The sequence below is a fragment of the Diabrotica undecimpunctata genome, chromosome 4 (assembly GCF_040954645.1).
Source record: "Diabrotica undecimpunctata isolate CICGRU chromosome 4, icDiaUnde3, whole genome shotgun sequence".
In the NCBI taxonomy this organism is placed as follows: domain Eukaryota; kingdom Metazoa; phylum Arthropoda; class Insecta; order Coleoptera; family Chrysomelidae; genus Diabrotica; species Diabrotica undecimpunctata.
The window spans coordinates 27,213,192-27,237,268 of NC_092806.1; the positions used below are offsets into that span (position 1 = coordinate 27,213,192).

Below are 24,077 nucleotides of genomic sequence, written 5' to 3' on the forward strand. Positions count from 1 at the left end.
AGATGCATCAATAGAGAGATTATCAGGGGTATTATTGCAAATACATGATGGGGTCGAATACCCAATACAATTCATTTCAAGAATTACAAAGCCACATGAAAAGGGTTACTCAGTTTCAGAATTAGAACTAGCAAGTATAATACACTGTGTCACAAAATTAAGATTTTATTTGTTGGGTAATGAATTTACTATAGAAACAGATCACCAAGCTTTAACGTCTATATTAAATAACAAATATGGAAACAGTAGAATACATCGGTGGAGTCTAATACTTAGTGAATACTGCTTTGAAATCAAATACATTTCTGGAAAATCCAATATAGTGGCAGATGCTTTATCAAGATTAGAAAATACATCACAAAAAGGGCAGCGAACAATAAAAATTGGATTAAATCAATTAGTAGAAAGTACTGGATTATATTCTAAAGAAGAAATTATAAGAGATCAGATCAATTTGAGTGAAAAACAAAAAGTCCTTAGGAAAGATGGGGTATATTATAAAATAATAAATGGCATAGAAGTATATGTAATAACTAGAACTTTAGCAAAGAAAATATTGAAAAATTTACATAACAATTATATGCATATTGGTTCAAGAAAGCTATGGATGCTATTTAGGGACAATTATTTTGCAAAGAATGACATAAGTATAGCAAAAGAAATTACTAACCAATGCCCAATATGTCAACTAAACAAAGAAAAGAATTTCAAAAACCAGAACACATATAAATCTAATGTTGTATATGAAAAATTAAATACAGTTTCCATGGATTTTATTTCAAATTTAGTTCTCAGTCCAACAGGAAAAAAGCATATACTAGTGATAGTTGATTTATATACAAAATTTATTAAACTATATCCCTGCTCCAGAACAAATGTTAAAACATTAAAATTATATATTAATCAATTTTTCGAAGAAATAGGACCATTTAGAAATTGCATAATAGATAATGCTACATATTTTAACAACCAAAAATTTCGGGCATTTTGTGAGAAAAAGGGAATCAACATTCATTTTACAAGTATCAGACATCCTCAGGCAAATCCTGCAGAAAGATATATTAAAGAAGTTATAAAATATTTAAGGATACTGTGCCAAAATCAACACGAAACTTGGCAGCAACATATACCACAAGTAGAGTATTTTTTAAATAATACACATAATTTGAATACAGAGGAAGTACCAGAATATTTAATGTTTGGCCATATAGGAAACAGAAAATGGATTAGTGAATATAATCAGGATATGTTAGAACAAGTAATGCAGAAAGTGAATAACCGAATTAGGAGGAAAGCTGAAAAATATATCAGAAGACAAAATCGAAATATAAAAAAACCAATCACATTTCAAAAAGGAGACCTAGTGTTAATTCGTTCACTTAGAAAAAGTAATGTTAAAGAAAACCGTTGTAAGAAATTACAACCAATGTTTGAAGGTCCATATACAATTGAAAATCAGAATGGACTAAATAGTTATGTGTTAATAGATGCAGAGAACAGACTAAGAGGCATATTTCATATCAACGACATTTTTCAATATCATGAAGAGATTGAATAATGATTTCTATACCTTTAACACAAATATAATAACACTAATAACTTACTGATAGATCCATTTCATAGATAGATGGTAGATTTCTTTGTTGTGAATAAATTTGACATCATACTTGTTGAATTTTGTACATATGGAAATTGTTTGGTACCCTAAAAATCATAATTTGGGGTTAGATACTAAAATTGCTATAAAAATGTCTTTCTAATATAATAAAGTGGAAAAACTTACCAATTTATATTGATGAAGTTATTTTGAATGGAAATAATTCCTAGATTTTGTCTATAAATAAACAGAACACCATATCTATTATATTTTTAATTAAGGTTATATTTTATTCTCTGATATCGCATCCATTGCTCCATTTGACATGACAGTTTGACCATAGAATAGCCGAACTGTGCTCCGTTGTTCTCTGTTTTGACATAGACAGCGAACAGGGATGTATTTAACACATTTTAAATAAAAAAAAAAATTGATTTATTAAATTTAATAAGGTATGAGAAAATTAATATTTAAAAAAATAATAAGTAAATTATTTATTTTAAATATTATTTTGGGGTATTGATACGATTACGGTTTATAGAAAATAATTTATAAGTTATATACTACATAATATTAGATATTTGGTTGTTTTAAATAAGTTATATACTAGAGAATTTAATAAAAATATATTTATGTGAGGGTATTTTTAATAAATTAGCATATAATTAAGTGTAAAAAGTTGTATTTTAGTAATTATAATGTGGTAGATAGATTTAAGTGAGCCATGTGCCTAGGCAACCAAAAATACTCTCGAAATTTGACAGATATTTATACTCTGAAGTGACGTTTAAGAATATTTACGAATATAAGTGGGTTATAATAATATATTGTTTGAAATGTGTATTTTATTAAATTAGAATGTTAAGTTACTAATTTAATTATATATTCTGATCTGAAAAGCCTAAATGTAAACAAAATTATTAATAGAAAAGAATGGAATTCTCTGGATCTCCGGAGATGGCCATGTTTGCGAAATGGTTTGTTCCAGAAAATTCAGACATGTATTAAATAGAACTAAATTGGAACATGATCTATTACGAGATGGTTCTGGAATATCCGAAAGATATAAATACCCGTGATTTGGATTCAAGTTGGCAGTTTTAGAAGTTTTTAGTCAGAAGTCAGGCCAGTTTATTATGAAAGTTATTAGACACATTTAGTGAAGTAAATTGTTCAGAATTTTCAAGAAGTCAGTCAGAAAAGTTTAGTAAGAAATATGAAAGTTAGTTGGAGTCAGTGAATCAGGTACAAATAGTCAAATTGTTTAATATAGTGAGTTAAAAGAAGATTAAAAATTATGCATATATTTAATGCACATTTATAATTATACACAAATAATTATTGAAGATAAAAAAAAAAGTATATTGGAAGAAATTAAATTATATTATGGTTGGAGATTAGTATAAATCAACTTATAATAATTGGATATTGCTATATTGAAAAGAAGAATAAATATAAATGCTGTTTGCTGGTTTGGTTGGTGGTGTATAGATGCTGATGAAGAAAAATATATCTTAAATTGGTAGAAGCTGATAATTGAAAAAAGTAATTTCACAAAAAACAAGGATAACCGAAGTACGAAGACTTTCAGTGGTGATTAGAATATATATAGTGGAAAACAGTTCATTTAGGCATTCAGTGAAAGAAAGGTACAAAATTTTGTTAATATAATTTAGTTAATATCATAACAATTTCAATTTTGAAGATAGTTTTGTTTAAATTTTAGATTGTCTATAGAATTTAATTAGTTTTATAAGAATATCAATTTAAAGATAGTTTATTTTAAATTTACATTGACTAGGTTAGATATATATGTGTGTTTCATAATAGTTATAATAAAGATAATTTAAAAAAATACTTACAAGCTAATTCTTTGAGAACCGCGATAAAAACCCTATATATTATTAAAAATACTCATTGCTCATCATTCAAACAAAAAACACATCATAACAATACATATATATATATATATATATATATATACATATATATATATATATATATATATATATATATATATATATATATATATATATATATATATATATATAAAGTAGTTAGGTATTATTGACTGACACGTTATGTAAAATAAAGTTTTATTTTGAGGTTGCAGTCATTAATAGGGCAGGAAAGTAAAACTCTTTGTTCTTTATTCAAGCTTTCGCAAAATTTATTTGCTTCTTCAGGATATGCTAAAATATGGTATCAGTAAATACAACGAAATTAGAACTAAATAGCATTGTATAAAACTAGTAAAAAAACTTACAACATGAGGTTAATCCATTAAATTTTCAAATTTGCAAAACATTAAAACTTAACTTATTTTAAAAATTATACAGTTATGTAAGTACAATATTCCAATTTAATTTAATTTTGTAAAAATTCATTTTGACATTGATTGTTTGATTTATGTCAGAAAGTAATTGATTGTTATGAAATTAATATGAAATTAATATGAAAGTGATTGTTATTATGTAACCATAATAACAATCAAGAGCTAGTTATCAACAACAAAAAATATAATAAACAGAAACGAGTGTCTTTCTGACATAAATCAAACAATCAATGTCAAAATGAATTTTTACAAAATTAAATTAAATTGGAATATTGTACTTACATAACTGTATAATTTTTAAAATAAGTTAAGTTTTAATGTTTTGCAAATTTGAAAATTTAATGGATTAACCTCATGTTGTAAGTTTTTTTACTAGTTTTATACAATGCTATTTAGTTCTAATTTCGTTGTATTTACTGATACCATATTTTAGCATATCCTGAAGAAGCAAATAAATTTTGCGAAAGCTTGAATAAAGAACAAAGAGTTTTACTTTCCTGCCCTATTAATGACTGCAACCTCAAAATAAAACTTTATTTTATATATATATATATATATATATATATATATATATATATATATATATATATATATATATATATATATATATATATAATAAATAAAGGCTGCGGCCACCAAAAAAATTAAAAAATACTAACAAAAAGGCAACAGACATTCAAAAAAATTAACAAAACCCCAAAACCTGAGCACGAAGTCAACACATCCTCGGGTACCGAGTCGCCGATTTCAGTTTGATGATACGTCACTAGAGAAAGCAGGAAAAGCTAGCCTGCATTGATGGGGTTAGGATATCGTGTTGGATTTCTTGTATCCAGGACTTTCACACAAAAGCAGTTGGCTGATAGTGAGCCCCTATCGCGCTATAGTGAGCCCCTATATCAGAGAGCTATAGGGGGGAAAGGGATAGCCTGGAGCATTGGAGCGCAGTGGAGTGGTTCCTAATAACACGAATCAATACACCTCGCTCCAATGAATTGTAACACCCGCATCTCATTCTAAAGAGTGTGCAAGTCTCTCAGACTGGAGTAATCAGATTGCTTGCCATATATTTACTGTAAATGTTACTAATTTTAGGGAAGAAGTCATACTGCGACCTATAAGATCTATTGTGTCCATTTTTTTTTCTCTGCCGCTTTCTCATTGATTAAGTAATTAAGTTTCATTTATCAAGTGACTTTATGTTAGAAAGCTCTCAGATATACTGATAACAGTATATATCACAAATAACGTACTCTGGAGTTAATTAAGGCACAACCATTTGAGAATATATCTAGAATATATAATATTGTAGAGGTTCCATTTTGTACCTTACGGAATCCATATGTGGTGGATGTCCCTTTTCCTCAACATAAGACGAGATCCAAACTTCTAAGTGGTTGATTATGAAAGACTCTGATTCATTAATATTCATCGAAGTAACTAAAGTTCAATGTTGAAGTAATAATAGATTTTGAGTTTAAATATTTTTATTTTATTTAAGCACAGTTACTTTTATAAACACTTTTATTTTACAATTTGTCTAGAAAATATCTATGTAAGTTTAACTGATCACTTTGCTATGTCGAGGACGTATGTTACGTACATACGTAGTAATACGTAGAGTAGAGTAATACGTAGCGAAAACGAAATGTAAAAGACAAAAGAAGACCCATTGCTAAGCCAAAATATTGTTTATAAGAGAATTGCGAATGTTAAAAGTTTTTAAGTATTATTTATCTTCATAATATAAACAAAGAAATAAAAATGTAACTCTATAGCTTCTTGTCTACATGACTATTTAATACTCATTAATAAAATATTTGAGTGCTTACCTGTAAGTTTTTGATTCTAATATAGATGTTGTAGAAAGTCTGAAAATAAAGAAAGATTGCAGTTAGACGAATAAATAAATAAATAAATATCTGGGTATGTACACGAGCCATAGTACAAAGATTTCGTAGATTATGTAAACCAAAAATGTCGGATTATGGAACAAATTTGTATTGTTAGGAAAAAGTTAATATTAGAGATTCTTTACCATTCCTTATTTTTTTCCTGGATTCTGGAACCCTGTACCAGCTTATACAGCTCCAGCGAAGGAGTACTATATATTTTTAGACTCACTTGGTTCTCTCCAAAAAGTGTTTAATGCCTGAGATCTAATACCTTGCAGTCATAAAAGATATGGTTGACTGTTTCAGGTTCTCTATTACAGAGTCTGCTTCTTAAGTCTCAAGAAACAAAAAACATTCTTATAAACTAAGGCTACCACACAGATCTTAAGATCATCCTCCCATAAGCCTTTTCTCTTGTAACATTAAGAAGCCGGTTAACTTTCGAATTAGATATCTATTAACCTAAAGAGCAGGCATAGTTAAGATCTGGTACTGGTACAAACGATCACTTACTAGTTATGAATCTGCTTACAGAAAAAACCGTTGAATAAACCAACCATTGGTCAGAAGAGTACGTCCAGGAGAAAGAAAAACATCCTGATTTAAAAACCTGAGACAGTGGTATATACAAATACCTCGCCTTTCCGAGTAGCAGTAATACGTTGATGATCGACAATATATTTTCTTCACTATAAGAAAGCGAATTCTACACCGGCTCTACTGCTTACAATTGGCTAATGGTACATCTACCAATAACTAATAAACAAATCCTTTACTTTAGTAGATTTGGTATATAATATATAATCTCTACGCCAACACCCGCTAAACCTTTTATTTGGAAAAAGAGAAATCGAACGATTTCTACCTGGCTAAACCGAATTCAAATTTTTACCACTGTGCCTTCTAAAACTTGCAAAGCAGACAGCTTGATAAATTACTCGGCCAGGGGATTTTAAAAATGTCATTCCACATGTCATTCATCATGGTCAAAATTCGTAATGAATTCAGTTTCTGGTACTCCAAACGGAGTAAAGTAATAAAACATAATAACGGTATTAGATTTTTGTTTCGATAGAGAATGAGATATGTCGACGCCTTAAAATGGCCAGATCAGCAACGGTCAAACTTACTAAAATCTGGAAAGATACGGACATAAACAGGAACACGACACTGCGCCTAGTACGGACGCTTATCTTTCCTATCGCTACCTATGCGTCAGAAACTTGGACCATTAAAAAGTCCGACTCACGACGTATAGTGGCCTTTGAAATGTGGGTATATCGTAGAATGTTACGCATACCCTGGACAGCATACCGCACAAATGTCTCAATATTGACAGAACTCAACATCAATACTAGGCTTACCATAATCATCAACCAAAATATATTGAGGTACTTTGGACACATTACCAGACGAATGGAAAGCATGGAGAGGTTGGCGGTTGAAAGCAAGGTAGATGGTAAAAGAACTCGAGGAAGATCGCCACTCCGATGGTCAGACCAAATAAAGTGCGCTACCGGTTACTCTCTGTCTGAGGCAGTACACCGCGCCCAGGAGAGAGAAGAATGGATAGCAACCACCACATCCTTACGAAGTATAAAGGATAGACGAGGAGGAGAAGAACCCATGAAAAACGCCACTCCACTTTTCGTTGGATTGCGGCTTTACTGTGTCGAAGATTCACCTGTAGAACCCCGCTTTTAGTGTAGACCTGTTGACCTATTTGGGACAGAGACAAAGTCCGCGACCCTTTGTTCTCTTCACTCTCAATGTGCATTATATTCTCACGTTAAGACGAAGTTCAACAGCTCACTGGGGCATAAATTAAACAACAGTTTTCTCCCTATACCATGCATTCTTTGCATACGATGGTGTTACATCTCTAAATGCGGGAGAGCATTGACGTAACATAAATCTCAGCGTATGATAGCTGGTTATGGTGTAGCTGCCTGTCGGCCTAGTGATTTGATGATTTACTATCAAGCAAATCATAGCACAAAGTTGCTAAGAGCACTAAACTTCGCTTCAAATGAAGTAGGTTTAAATATTAACCTTACTAAAACTCAATATGTGACAAACTTAGTTCCCGATAGAAACCTATCCCTAAATGACTAAAAATCCTATAAATATTTAGGTCATAAACTAAGAATAGATTAAGATAACTAATTTTCTTGAAATTAAAAAAAATAATAATAAAACTAACCTTTGCAGGTTTCGAGAATAAACGCAATAGAGGAATATAATTTAAATTCAATATGGCTTTCAATGTTTACATGTCTCATTTAAAAAAATTATCTGCATAAAAGTTACAGAGTTATAACAAATATTTTATTAGCTTAAGATACCTACCAGAACGCTAAGAATTCATTAAAATAGTAGGTAGTCGTTTGTTTAACAAAACACCAAAGTAAAAACAGAACAAGACACCACGATCGAAATTCTTGATTGTATTTTTGCGAAAAACCCTTCCGACTTCCATTCTTTTTTACATGAAAACAAGCGGAAAATAACATTCCATTTTCCCCACGGAAAACGCGGAACTAAAAAAGACAAAGAACGAAACGGAAGCCATTTCAGATGGAGCGGCGCAAAAATGAAATAACCGATACTGATGTTAATTTACTTGCTCTCTGGTGAGTGGTGAGCTAGTCACTGAATCCTGTCGAGTCTTGATGGAAGGTGCAAAACGGAATGTCATACACTCATAAATAATAAGTCGCGATTTTAATTGGTAGACATGACGCTTCGGGATATTACTTCCTGGAAATTGCTGTGGGAGAAATAGATGTTGTTTTTTATTTGGATTTATATGAGAGACCATTTTTCATTCATTAGCCATACTTCTTTTGATCTATTAGCTGTTTTAATTTACTATTCCTAAAATTGTAATACGTGAATAAAATTATGCTATATTTTAATTATATCATAAGAGTGTGACTTACAATGTTTGTGATTTTTTAAGTGTAAGACTCAGGGGCGGATATATGGGGATAAATAGGAAAATCCCCCCCCCCAAGAATATTCATAGTTAAAGAAAACTCGTTTTGGTTATTGTTTCATTGAAAGTTCCCCTCCCAACGCCAATGTCTAGATCCGCCACTGGTAAGACCGAAAATAAAGTGTGAATTCCAAATATATAATTGCTCTCTTTGATTATACATGGACAGTGGCCTCCCAATATATATAGACATATTTATTATATTGTTTTCCTTTGTTGCGAGCTATGCCGATACTTTCTACCTTTATATTACTATTAACTCGCATTAACCTTTTTCTTGTTGTTTGAAATGTTCTAAACGTTTGGCATTCCCTTTCTTAGGTAGCTTAGCTTCCTTCGTGGATCTGTTAGTTGTTGCTCTGGAAACCTCAGTCTTCTAACATTATTGCTACACATTGGTCACATTGCTCCTGTAGTGATCTTTACGCAAGTTAACATGCTCCTTTTCTAACTTGGCTGCACCGCACTGAAGACTACCAATAGTCAGAAATACGTATATACGGTTGCCTTATATCTTATACACATATTTATTATATTGTTTTCATTTGATGCGAGCTATGCCGATACTTTATCCCTTTATATATATTGTTATGATTCCATATTTTCAAATTTTTATGTAAAATATTTATTTCTTAATTTTATCTACCTCGGAATTATTTGAAATATTGAATTATTAGGATTTTTTATTTCTATTTAGAAAACTAAGTAAGAAAGTAAATTGCAGGTATTTGGCTAGGATTAAGTTTAGAATAAGAAGTTATTTGTAATGATGAAAGTGCGGGTTGATAAAATATATGATTCTAAGAACGATTTCACAGAATAGTTGGACACTGAGTGTAAATAGCATTTGGGATTTTCCAAAAATTGTGGCATGCAGAAAATTCCCTAAAAATTATCTAATACTCAAGTATAAATATTTTCTAGTACGCCCCTGGCCCGAGTATAAATATTTCCCTGTTTTCGAAGACGGTTGCGTTTAGATGTAATTTGAGTCTCTTACCACTCCCTAACACGTGTTTCTGGGTCTACCCGTCATCAGAGAGAGTTTGTAAGTAGACTCAAACTAAACCAAAACGCACCAACTACTCTGGCAATTATAGAAAAAATAATTATCAGAGTATGCTACTAGAGACCTCTAGTGAGGAAAGATGAAGTTAGATGTGTCGATAGCAATTAAAGTAAACTGTATACTCAAGCTTAATCAAGCCATTCAGAGCGATGCTGGGAATATTTATATTCCAATATGCATCAACAATTTACCCATATAAATTGCCATCATTCTTGTACTCAATGCGTCGAGTAAGGACGATAAATATCCGATAATATATATATATATATATATATATATATATATATATATATATATTATGATAAGTCTTTTTCTTATGTGTCAGTTTATAAAACAATTTGTCAATTTAAAAAGTTTTTTCCACCATGTATTTTTTAATATTAGACTCAATTAATGAGTGGTGCGTAAAATTGTCACCTATAACATCCATCCAAGAAAGACAAATCTCAATAACTTTTTTTCTGACGATGAAAATAAACATTTTCGAAAGCTTGAAACTTAGTTAAAAGAGTATACTTATTTCACCGCTGCGTATCCCCATAAACCTTAAAACTCCGTTTTTCTGACGTTGTCAGCGAAGACTTCTTTTTCCTTTTCTTTATATATATATATATATATATATATATATATATATATATATACATATATATATATATATATATACATATATATATATATTATGATAAGCATAAGCAATTTTCGTGCAATCACAGAAACAAATATCTGTAGGTTTATTTCGGGCACTACCGTTTTTAGTACTTATAAATAAAATATCTCTTTTGTCCCTCTACTTAGCTTTATAGGCATTTATAAATGTCTACTTTATATGTTAAAATAAATCTTTGTCGTCGTCCGGCTTCTTCGCAAGTTTCATTTTAACAACGTTTATCTTCAAAACCAGTTAATACTATTAAACACGGGATCGTAGCCCGATCAAAACAAATGAATGAAATTAAAGGACACAGCCCAAAATCATAATATGTAATATCTTTCTCAATTTTCGCCACGAAAAATGCTTAATATAGTTACAGCATCCAATTATGCTTAATCCGAGGGATGAGGTCTCCACACAAAATTTGCATACCTGTCCCTGCGAATTTGCATATATTTCGTATTTCTGACTGGAAGTCATTTTCAGAATCGGACTGGCTCAGTGGGCTCATCTCGTCGAGTTGGTTCGTTACGTTTCTTAATAAACTTTCCCGACGTAAAAATGAGAACTACTGTTTACGAATAAACAGTAATTTACATATTTGTGTAATAGTAACAAATTAATGTTTAATAAAAAATATGGACATACATGAAAAGGAAAATGGTGGAATAAACAGAGAACAATAAGTCAAATAAACTACAAAGTTGTAAAATTCATATATTTATTGATGAGATAAATTTACAAAATAGAAACAATAAGTTGCTAAAAGTAATAGGGATTTTTATGTTAAAGTCCAGACAGTATATGTTTTGAATTGGACATTTTCCATAGGATTCTATTTTTTTGCTGAAATCACTTCAGGATGTACCTTTCCAGGATGTATCAATAATCACGACATGCGCCAGTTGTAAACCTTGTGATTAATTTTTTATTTAACAAAATCTGAAAAAAAAACAAAAACTTTTTCTTTTTGTCTATTTTTGTCCCATATTTTTGCCTATAACTTGAAAGGTATTGCTCCTGTCAAAATGAGATGGAAGGCTATCAACCTGCAAACGAGGTAGAAGTGTGTAAATCGGCTCCGATATTTAGCTTGAAAATTCGGTTAATATCAAGTTGTTTTCCCATAAGTGTTGTGTCTTAAAAACTATTAATTGTGCGGTAATAACGAAATATTACAAACTTGAAATTAATCGCTAGTAAACAATTTATAAACAAGTTCAGTTTTACCGAGCTTCCAGAGGTAGAAGCGGCGAGTTTTTGCAGTGCTTGGAATTGTTGATAAAAAGAGTAATTATTAAGAATAGTTAATTGATAGTTTTGAATAACTATATGAAAGTAAAGAATTATCCAGTAAAGATAGTAAAAAACAGATGGGCAAATGTTTTGGGGAACGCGATTGAGAAAATGGATAAGCAAATCAGAAAACAGAACATGAAGAAATTGAAGATGCTACAAAATTCATAGAAGATAAGCTGAATGTGAAAATAGAAATAAATGACGTGTAGAAAATCAAGGTCATGAACGGAAAACCACCAATAGCAGTACTGAAAATGGACACCCTCAAGGATGAACAACTTATTATGAAGAATATAAATAATATAAGAGGAACGAAATATTTCATAGAGAGTAATCTAACACAATCTGAAGCCAAAATACAGTTGAGAAATTTAGCGAGAGAGGAAAGGGGAAAAGGAAGAGACGAAAAAGTCGGATATCAAATGCTGTGCGTAAATAACGAATTGTGGAAATGGAACCCGGCTATCAAAAAGTTAGAAAAAACTACAAAAAACTAATAACGAAAAAGTTTAATGACAAGGAAATCTAATGACGAAAAAGGCACGAAATAGGAATTTGATTGGACAATGGAATGTTAGAGGAACGTTTGAAACAAGCGCATTGAAAACAAGCGAATACCATAGAGAAGTACGATATAGATATTGCAGCTATTCAAGAAACCAACCAAAAAGGAAATTTTCTGCACAGAGATTAAGAACTACATATTCTTCAACATATTGTGAGCACATATTTTGACCATAAGGAGATTCATAAAGGTACTTGGATATCACCAGATGGTCAAACAAATAATCAAATAGACCATATATTAATTGAAGCGAAACATATGAAGGCCGTTAAAGAGAGTAGAAGTTATTTAGGAGCGGATGAAAATTTAGACCACTTTCTGGTAGAAGTAAAAATGGAACAAATGAAACCAACATATACTAGGAGGAATAGCCATTAGGTGAAACGATATCGTGGTGTACTATTGAAGAACGAAGAAATTAGGAAAAAATTCCAAGAACAAGTAGAGGGGAAACTATCAGGACAGGAAATAGCACAAGTTACAGACAGTAGATGTCAGAAAAACGATTTAACAAGCAGCCGAGTTAGCACTACCAAAACTCTCTCAAAGAAGACAAAAAGGATGGTATATTAATGATTGTCAGAGAGCGATTAATGAGAAGAATAGAGCCAAAATCAATAGCATAAAGAAGAATAATTTGAACAATAGAGAAATATATGCTGAGAAGAGAAGGGAGACAAAGAAACTATGCAGAATAAAAAAAAGGTTGTACTTGGAAAATTTAAATAATATTGAATAGAAGCTTATAAATAACACAGTCAAGCACTTCTACTAAGAAATAAAAGAGAACGAAGTCAATATAAAATCCCACCGAAATATTATGAAGATGAGGACGGACAGTTAATTGTAGGAATAGACGAAAAACTGCTCAGATGGGCCAGATATTTTAAAACTGTACTAAACACCGTTGAAGAATAATATCTTCAAATAAAGGAGCCACTAGAAGAAACAATAAACCGGATCAACAATGATGAAATACCAACAAAAGAAGAAATAATAAACATAATAAAAGCATTAAAAATAATAAAGCATCCGGTGAAAATGTTATCATAGCAGAGTTCCTAAAGGATGGTGGCCAAAGCCTACACGAAGAAAACACATAGTTGATACTTGGTATCGCTATCGCTAAACTACAGGGGTATATGTAACATTACAAGACATAACATATAAAGCTCTAGCTATATCAATCAGAAATAGAATTATTGCCAATATTGAAGAGAGTATAAAGCTAGTTTTAGAGCAAATAGATCAGTAATAGACCAAATATTTACAATGAATTAGATCCTAATGGCTAATTTATATGTATATAATCTGTCACTAAACATATTGTTCATTGATTTTCGATAGGCATATGACACAATAAATAGACATACATTGATCGACACATTAAAATATTTGAATTTTTCGGATAAAATAATACGATTTACTAAATCCCTTCTGAATGAAACCAAAAGTAAAGTTATGATAGAAGGTCATGTCTCTGACAGCTTTAATATCATAGAGGCCTGCGACAAGGTGACCCCATGTCTACTGTATTTTTTAATCTAATACTAGAAAGAATTCTAAGGGAAAGCCATATGCACACTATAGACTCAATCTACCACCACGGACATTAATGTGTAGCATACGAGGACTACCTTGCCCTAATAACAAGACCAACAGAATTAAGAGAAATTTTTAAGACTCGAGAAAACAGCCTGGGAGTATATGCTGGAAGTAAATAAAGAGAAAACAAGATATATGGAGATGACAGGAAGTAATGAACATTTAGGACAGTTTTGGAAAGAATCTGCTCCAGACGAGGAATATAATTTTGAGATAGTTGGACAATTCGATTATTTGGGGGTAACGTTAACAAATATAAATGAAGAGACTCAAGAAATCGGAAAACGAATGACTAAAGGTTGTAAAAGTGCTGGAGCTCTAAATAAGATGCTATTAAAGAAAATATTCAGAGGACCAAAAAGAAGAATATATACAACGGTTTTCCGACCAACGGTGCTTTATGCTAGCGAGATCTGGATCTTAAGCAAAATCATAGAACTGAAGCTAGATAGATGGGAGTGAAAGATAATCAGAAGAATATATTGAGGAATAAAAGATGGGCATATCTGGAGAAGAAGAACAAATAATAAAATAATGCAAATATATGGACAAGAAAAAAGTTCACACATTGCGAAAGTTCAAAGACTAAGATGGCTCGGATACATAGAATGCAGGAAGGAAGAGTCCCTGAAGCATTAATAAATACTGGAGTTGGCACAAAAAGGAAAAGAGGACTGCTTTCAAATGCACTTTGAAAAATTGAAATCGATCAACTAGGCTAGCCTAGGCAATTTTTTAAACTTATAAAGATTTTTTTCAAATTCTATGTCATTTTTTTTGTACGAACAATCTCTCAAAAATTTTCGATTTTTAAAAAATTTTATTAAATAAAAAATTAAGCACAAGATTTGCGACTAGCGCATATTGTGATTATTGATAAAAGATACATGTTGAAATTATTCCAGCAGAAAAATAGAGTCCCCTGAAAAATGTCGATTATGGTCTGCTTTTCGACAGTTTTCGCCTGGACTATTATTCTCACAAATTTTTATAGTAGGTGTAGAACGTATATGGCACTTAAAAGTACTGATTAATATCAAGCAATAAAACACTGAAAACTTTTGTTTTCAACACTTCCACAAATTTTATTATAATTTACTATCACTACAGATGTTTCGGCAGAGTGCCTTTCTCAAGTGAGCTATTTTTGTTATGCTTGCGACTAATTCTGGTTAGACAAGCCAATAAAGAGTACTAACCGAAATATTACCGATGATAACTATTTTTCTTCAATAGAGTTAGTCAATGAGTTAAAAAAATGTAACTTCACTCATGTGGGTATATTGAAAAAGAATAAGAGAGAAGTTTTTTTGTAATTCCAGGCTAATAAAAATAGGGGCATTGGTACAACACTCTATAACTCAATGACATAACTTTGATATCATATGTACCAAAGCGAAGTAGAGCCGTACTCTTAAAATCCTCTATGCATCACATAAAAGACATTAAATTGGGAAAACCTGAAATAACTAAATACTATAACAGTACAAAATTAGGAATTGATAGTTTATACATAAAATATGCCCCTTATAGTGCAAACTGTAGAACAAGGCGTTGGTCCTTAGCCGCATTTTACACACTCGTGAACATAACATAACATAACTGTTACATCCTTTACCTTTGTTACAAGGACAATGAATTACTTTCTCGTTTTAAATTTGTAAAAATATGGCCCTTGAAGTACTTCAGCTTCATCTAAGACAAAGACTGGAAATAAATCTTCCTCAAGGCCTAAGGAAGAATATACAAATATTTTTGAAAATTAATTCCGGTTTGTCTATCAAGAATGTAGACCAAATGAAAATTGTGTAGCATTCGTCCATCATCAAAAATGAGAAAGACAAATTATAAATGTGTGCGTTGCTCAAATGCTATTTGTTTGGAATGTAGTAGGAAGGTTTGCGTTAGCTATCTTCAGAATTAGTGCCCACAATATATTTTTTGTTTTATCTAGAAGTATGTACGTTTCTTTCTTCTTTCTTTCGTTTTTTTAAGAAAAGGTAAAGAAACAACGATGAAACAGGTGAAACGTAAAGACGGCACACTGATTATCAGACCAAATGAGATTATGGAAAGATGGAGACAATACTTCAGCGAACTCCTAACACCAAGACAACCGAAAGAGGAAACTGTAATGATAGAAGTAGAAGGAGAACATGGACAAGAAAATGATATTCAAATAAAAGAAGTCAAAGAAGCAATTAATAATACAAAGAGAGGTAAATCAGCTGGTCATGACAAAATCACTGCTGAAATGTTAAAGACAATGGGACCGAAAGGAGTTGAATTTTTAACTAAAATTATGAACATGGCTTGGAACCGATGTACAGTCCCCGAAGATTGGAGAATTGGCATAATACTACCAATCTTTAAGAAAGGAGACCCAAGTTCTTGTGAAAATTATAGAGGAATTAATCTACTCAGTATCGTCTCCAAAATATATGAAAGCATCCTAGAAAAGAAATTAAGACACATCGTTGAACCACATCTGGATGAAGTACAAAGTGGGTTTAGGAAGGGACACAGTACGCAAGACCATATATTTACGTTGAAACAAATAATTGAGAAAGCTAGAATAAAGAACACAGAAATATATATGGCATTTCTAGATATTGAGAAAGCATTTGACAGAGTGTCCCAGGAAGCAGTTTGGAAAAGTCTGCAAAATAGAAATATTAACCATCAACTAACAGGTGCTATCAAAAGTCTGTATCAAAATAACAAGAGTTATGTGCGTAAGGATAACTTGGAATCAGAGATGTTTGCAATAAACGAGGGTCTAAGACAAGGAGGTGTTATGAGCCCCACACTGTTCATATTGATTATTGACGACATAATTAAGGAAACAAAAGCAAGTATACACAAAGTACATATCGGATATAGTAAACTACGACCGGTTGGTATAGCTGAGTGTGCATTCGCAGATGATCTCATGTTATGCGCTTCCAACGAGAGAGACCTCCAGAAAAATATAGATAGATGGAATAATGAGCTGGCAATTAGAAACATGAAGATTAATGTCAAGAAAACCAAGGTGATGCTAATAACGAAAACTAACCGAAATGTTAACATAGAAATTAACCAACAACTCATAGAACAAGTAGATGCATTCAAATACCTAGGGGTTACAATAGACAGAGAAGGTACCATGCAGAATGAAATAACAGAAAGAATAAGTAGTGCTTCAAAAGTGTACCATAATCTTAGTAGAGCATTCATAGGTAAACCGCAAATCAGCAGAAGAACCAAAATGACAGTTTATAAGACAGTATTCCGACCAATCTTGATATATGGAAGCGAGAGCTGGGTTTTAACAAAGCAATTAAAAAGCAAGATACAAGCCATTGATATGAAATATCTAAGACGAGTCAAAGGAATAACACGACGAGACAAAATAAGAAATGAAGATGTTAGAGAAGAACTGGGCATAGAATCTGTACTACACGCTATTGAAACACAACAAATAAAATGGTTTGGTCATCTGTGCCGAATGAGCGACAACCGACCCGTTAAGCAAGTCTGGAAGGCTAAAGTGAAAAAGTTTAAAACCAGAGGCAGACCACGGAAAACCTGGGATGACGAAGTAGGGCAGATTTTGAAAAGTAGGGGAATGGAATGGTCAGCAGCTCAAAATAAGGCAAAAAACAAGAAAGAATGGACAAAATTCGTGCACAGAATAGAATAAAAAAAACAAAAAAAATTCTGTATTTTCATTGGATTTGAGATGTAATGTATATCTGTAACCTTGTTTTGTATTTACCTCACACCTTAGGGTAGAGAGGTGTTCGATTATATATATATATATATATATATATATATATATATATATATATATATATATATATATGCTGTCACTATTTTTCCGGGTTTGACTCCGCGTTGTAAAATGCTGGTTTTCTTGAAAACCATTGTTTTGGCGACGTTTCGGCAAGGTCTCACTTGCCATTCTCAAGTCTGGTGGATCTACTTCTCGTCGTTACTCGATTAGTACGAGTAACGACGAGAAGTAGATTCACCAGGCTTGAGAATGGCAAGTGAGACCTTGCCGAAACGTCGCCAAAACAATGGTTTTCAAGAAAACCAGCATTTTACAACGCGGAGTTAAACCCGGAAAAATACTGACAGCACATATAGCTCCCGCGGAAACCTCAAAACAAACATATATATATATATATATATATATATATATATATATATATATATGTACGTTTCTTTGCTTGTTCATGCTTAATTAATATTATTATAATATTTTGTTTTTTATATTATTGCTTTATCTATACGTATTTATTTTTATTTGCTTGTTATGCTAATAAACCTTACAATGTTTAAAATTATCAGGTTTCGTATTAAAGGTTAATCTCAATCAAAACATACAAAACGAAAAAACCAACTATGTCAAGCATTAAAATGCAAATGGTTGGAACATTATAACAGCAAGTACCATATATAAATAAATTTTCGGTATTCCATTTTTTTTGTTATAGACAGTAATTCGCAATACATATTTTACTGCTGTTTATCTCTGTAACAATCAGTGCCAATACATACCTGCGACTCAACTAGCTGGAAACATCGAATAGGCAGATAAATCAGCAAACACAAGTACGACAGTTTGCATTCCAAACTCGATAATTATTCACAATTTATGATTTTTAAAACATGTTTATTGTAAAATTCGCTGTACCATAGCTCTTACTTTTTATCTTTTTTATAAGCGACTCCAACACGTTTTGGTAGCTCTGCGGGAAGTCGTACATGTCTTGAGAAATACTCGCTGGACACTATTTGTTGTGACTGCCAATGTTAAAAGACACAACAACGAAAAATAAAATGAGAAATGTAACCTAAGCTGACGGGAACAAATAAATAAAAAGGTAGATATGTACGTGTTTAGTTTAATATATATAAGGAGATTTATATTCTTGTTTTGTCTATAGTCAATTTCTTGGTAGACCTCAGTAGGTGTTGTCAATGCAATATGATAGCAACGAATATAGACTCATTTATTAGTTTTGTTGAAGCCAATTCTTTTAAATGAAAGGAAACTTGCACTAAAACGTGTCACGACAGTGGTGGATCTAGACCATTTGCTTTGGAAGGGAAACTTCCAACTTGGGCGGGAGGGAGAGAGGGAACTTCCAATGAAATACCAGCCAAAAAACATCAAAAAGATAAACCCAAACTACACAACAGACATAAATAATAGGTTTTCTTTCATTTTAGCCTTTTTTGGGGAAGGAATTTCCATATTTCCCAACGTAAATCCGCCACTGTGTCATGGTATTTATTTCTCTAATTGAAACAATAGTTACACTATGCAATTTATATGTTTAAATAAATATAGTATTAAATACATTCTTTCCTTAACCTATTTTCTTACGGCATTTTAAGTTTGTAATAATGGCAAATAATGTAAATAATGGTAATTTTCCACAAATCTGAAATATTCTGAAAAAATCCCTAATTATTTATATAATTATATTATATTGTAAAATAAAAATATTTCTTTGTATTTTAAAAGTTAAAAAAAATTCTCATTTGGCAAGTTGGCTACCACGGATGTTACTGTATATAATGTTTGCTGATGTTTGCATTTTACTAAACATCCAGAAGAGGAAGAACAAATACCTGAAGACAAAATATATAAAATTAGATCAATGATAAACTTTTCCAATAAGAAAATGGAAGAAGTTTATTATCCTGATCGTAATTTGAGTTTAGATGAGTCAATGGTACTACATAGAAGACGACTTATCTTTGGACAATACTTAAAAAACAAAAAGCATAAATATGTAATCAAGTTGTGCATGTTGACCGAACCAAATGGTCTAGTTTTAAAATTTTTAGTTTATTCTGGAATGTTTGACGATCCAGGTGGAAAAGCATATGCTAATAAACTGGTTTTGCACCTTTTAGAAGGGAATCTAGATGTAGGCCATTGCCATTTATATGGACAATTTTTAAAACAGCTTTAATTTAGCCAAAAATATGCTTCAATTTTTAACTTACTGCACAGGAATTCTTCGTTGAGTTCGTCTACGGTAAAAGGTACATCTCGCTCAGGTAAAAACGCTGTAAACTTGCAGCGAACGAAATATCCGTAAAGATAAAATTTACTAATGCAAAATTTGTTCCGATACCCCTGGATTTTGTCTGAATTGCTGTCAAATATCCCACATTTAAACTTTAGTTTTGTTTTGTATTAATGAATAAATGTTCCAATTAAAACTGTTTAATCAGTCTTATTTACAAAACGGACCAGCGCGTTGTACGGCGTTTGTATACAAATGAAGGGCCACGGGAAAGAACGATCAGAGTTCATTTTTATTCGACATTTAGATATTGGCACCATATTTAAGCTTTTTGAAGAAAGAACCCAAGCATGGTTTCGTTTGTACAATAATGATCACCGTACAGAAGATAATAAAGGGAAAGGATATAAGCTAACGAAGAAAACGAACAGGTTGCTCGCGCTGACCGCTAATAACGATCAAGTTCCGACGACCTTTAAATAAACGTAGATGGTCGTTGGCGTCTGTCATACAATCAGTTCTATTCTGTTATCGCTAAGCGAACCGCTGTTTTTTCGCAGTTTTCACTAATTTGTTTTTGAGTAAATTTACAATGTCAAGTGATATTTGTGATAGTGATACATCTAAAGAAAATAACGGGCCACGTGGGGTTAAAAAAATTACATGTTACCACTCACGAGGTCGGGAAAGACTGCAAGTGCATTTGTTACAACTGTTTTCAAGTCATCCCTTTGAACGAAAGACAACGTTTAATTGCTCATTTTAATGACTTAGGGGACTACAATGTTCAAATCAAATATTTAACAGGTCTTGTCACGGTTGTACCTATTGGTACACGTAGAAGCGGAATCCTGAAGCTGAAGCAAGTTTTAATCAATTTTCCTATAGTTACAGAGTTCGGGTAAATGTGAGTGGGTCGTTACAAGATACTGTCGTTTGCTATAACGTATTTTTGTCTTTTTATGGCATCACTAATCGCTGTGTTCAAACCATAAAGAAAAATTTACTTGAATTTGGCGATGCTAAAGAAAATGGACGGGGTGGTCATAAAAACAGACATAATAAGTTGACCGATGAAACAAGAACAATGGTAATGAGCTTTATACAGTTTCTGAAAGGAAGGAATATACACAATAGTAATAAAATAGGGTACAGTACATTTCATGAGATATTTGTGAGTAATTTCAATATATCATTCGGCTACCCACGTAAAGATACATGTAGCTCTTGCGAGACTTTCAAAGCTAACATTACAATTATTACGGATAAAGTGGCTAACTGCACCGATGAAGAAAACAAAAAATCATTGATAACAACACTGCAGACACCAGTGCGTGAGAAGACGATCCATTTACGAAAAAGTAAGCAGTTTTACTCCCTGAAAAAAAAAATATAGAAAAAAATCATAAAAAAAACGAGACAATGGAAGACACAACGATAGATTACCAAAAAAACCTCTATACTCCCAACATCTCAACATCTGATGCTGACTATCGCCGCCAACTCAACTTCATACCATTTAATATTCATGTTCTGTCAAATGCAACTTCAGTGTTTTATATGTACGACGAAAGTGTTGCCCGAAAGGGTGCCGATGATGTCAGTTCGATATTGGAACACTTTATTTTGCAAATTTTGGACTCAAACATACGCCATCTACTATTTTTTGTGATTCGTGCGGCGATCAAAACAAAAACTTTACCGTAATTCGCTTTCTCCACTACGTAGTGCACAAGCTTATCCGATTCGGCCTAGTAAAGATGATCTTTCCTGTTCGTGGACACTCTTACCTACAATGCGATAAGGACATGTGAATTATCGCGCAAAATAGATCAGAGTCCAAATCCTTAATTAAAAATTTAAAGATCTCAAACACACACATATATATATATATATATATATATATATATATATATATATATATATATATATATATATATATATATATATATATATATATATATATATATATATATATATATATATATATATATATATATATATATATATATATAATTAGCAAACTATTTTTTTCATTTGCGTATTAAAAAGTCTTATAGTAATAAACTGATAATTAAAAATGTTGTATTTAATTTCTCTGAACCAAAATAAACGACTATAAACTTTAAAATTCGATTTGTACAAAATGAACAAAATGTGACTATGATCGTTCTCTCCCGTGGCTTTTCAAATACTAGAGCCGAGCGCCACTGACGCCACCACCAACCCTTTTTGTATGTATGTGCATTTAGTTTAAAAATATTTACTTTATTCGAAATTTTGCAAAAACTAATAAATAAACGTCTATGTATCAAAAACAGTAAGTGGCTCTTGGAGAAAACCTGGGAAACTTGGCCTGATGAAAAGGGATTGTATCGTAAAAGTAATCTGGTAAAAAGTAGAAATACTCAGAGCAACGGGTGTAGATGAGGGTAACCTAAAAATTAATACATAACTCAATTGGCATTTGCTAGCTCAAGTAAGGATGGAGAATAACATGTCGGAAGAGATAGCCATAAGAAAGGAGGTATAACAGGAGTGTATACTATCCAGATTTGTGTTTAGTCTGTATTCGGAAAATATCTTTGTCACTTAACAATTAATAATATAGGAGATGCCGAAAAATATATTGCTAATATTAACCAAAATTTCACAAATTTAAATACTTATTAAGTAACTATACGTAACTAATCTAACGGTTTATTATACATTTGTTAGTGTACAACTTACTTTAGTTTAGCTATAGATAAAAAAGCGTTGTTATAACATAAAAAACTAGACATATCCTTAAACATATTTACGAGTATAAATATTGTAATTTTAATCAACTCCATTTTTTGTGAAGCAATATAGGTACTAATTCTGAAACACCTGGAATAAAATTCCAATTTCAAGTTTAAATCGTATTCTAACTCTGTTAATTTCAAGCAGTAGAATGTGGAAAAAAAATTCCATCAAGAAATGGCAGAATCTTGAACGTTTTTCATGAAAATACTGAATTTATAACTTCTAGTAAATATAAACTCGGCTACCTAATTAGAAGAGCTCCATCGGCATCAACGAAATATTCTGCTTACCAAGAAATTCGAAAGTAATTTAAAATCTACTTGAACGTAGTAGTCGGATCGAGGATTAACCCACTTTATTACATAAAAACGCACTACAAATTCCGGTTCTCGTTAAAATTTACAACTCGCGGAAACTTAGCACTTATATTTATTAAGTGACAGACTTTTATTAACGTACTCTACCAATTTCTCAATGCACAGAGCGGTTCTGATAAAGGGCCGGGTTAATACCTAAGTCCGTAAATTGTCCATATTACGATGTTCTTATGCATATCAGAAAGTTCATAGAAAAAGCATTTTTTTATTATTATTCCCAATATGTATAGCCCAATCAATTTGTATTAGGTTTAAAATTAGAATTTCACCCGAATCAAAGTTTAACTTTTGAACCAGCTGGCGAAATAAAATTACGCCACATAAAGTACTTTGGTGTAGACTCTCTCATACATATCCTTCAGGAGCCTTACGTACTTATCAGTAACCCATTTCTCTCTCATATATATCCATAGCTCTTGTCTAGGAATTATGTCGTACGCCTTCTCAAGATCTATAAATATCAAATGTAGCTCTCTTTTCTTCTCGCTATATTTCTCTATCCACTGTCTCAACGCAAACAAGGCATCCATTGTCCTTCTTTCTGGCATAAACCCAAACTGTTCTTCCCCTATCGATGTTTTTCTCCTTAACCATTGCTCTACAGTTCTCTCCCAAATTTTCGTTGTGTGCGACATTAACTCTATCCCTCTATAGTTCTTACATTCCTGAATGTCCCCTTTATCTTTATACAGTGATATCATCACACTCTCTCTCCATGCTTTGGGCACCCTCTCTTCCTCATATATCCTACCCATCATTTGCTACAAAATATCAACCCGTTCCTCTCCTAGAGCCTTCCAAACCTGCACAGGTATTCCATCAACTCCTGCTGCCTTACCGTTCCTCGTCCTATTTAACGCCTCGAC

At 31.9% G+C, this 24,077-nt stretch overlaps 2 long non-coding RNA genes across 2 annotated transcripts in view; one reads left to right on the top strand and one right to left on the bottom strand.

Annotated features, from left to right (window-relative positions):
• LOC140439336 (uncharacterized) overlaps positions 1-24,077 on the top strand; it is a 393,647-nt gene that overhangs the window by 28,826 nt on the left and 340,744 nt on the right. The gene's annotated exons all lie outside the window — the stretch shown is intronic.
• The window catches only part of LOC140439337 (uncharacterized), a 432,790-nt gene continuing 414,476 nt past the window's right edge, over positions 5,764-24,077 (bottom strand). Inside the window, exon 3 of the long non-coding RNA XR_011950612.1 lies at positions 5,764-5,803. This is a non-coding gene — a long non-coding RNA (uncharacterized lncRNA). The remainder of the gene's footprint in view (positions 5,804-24,077) is intronic.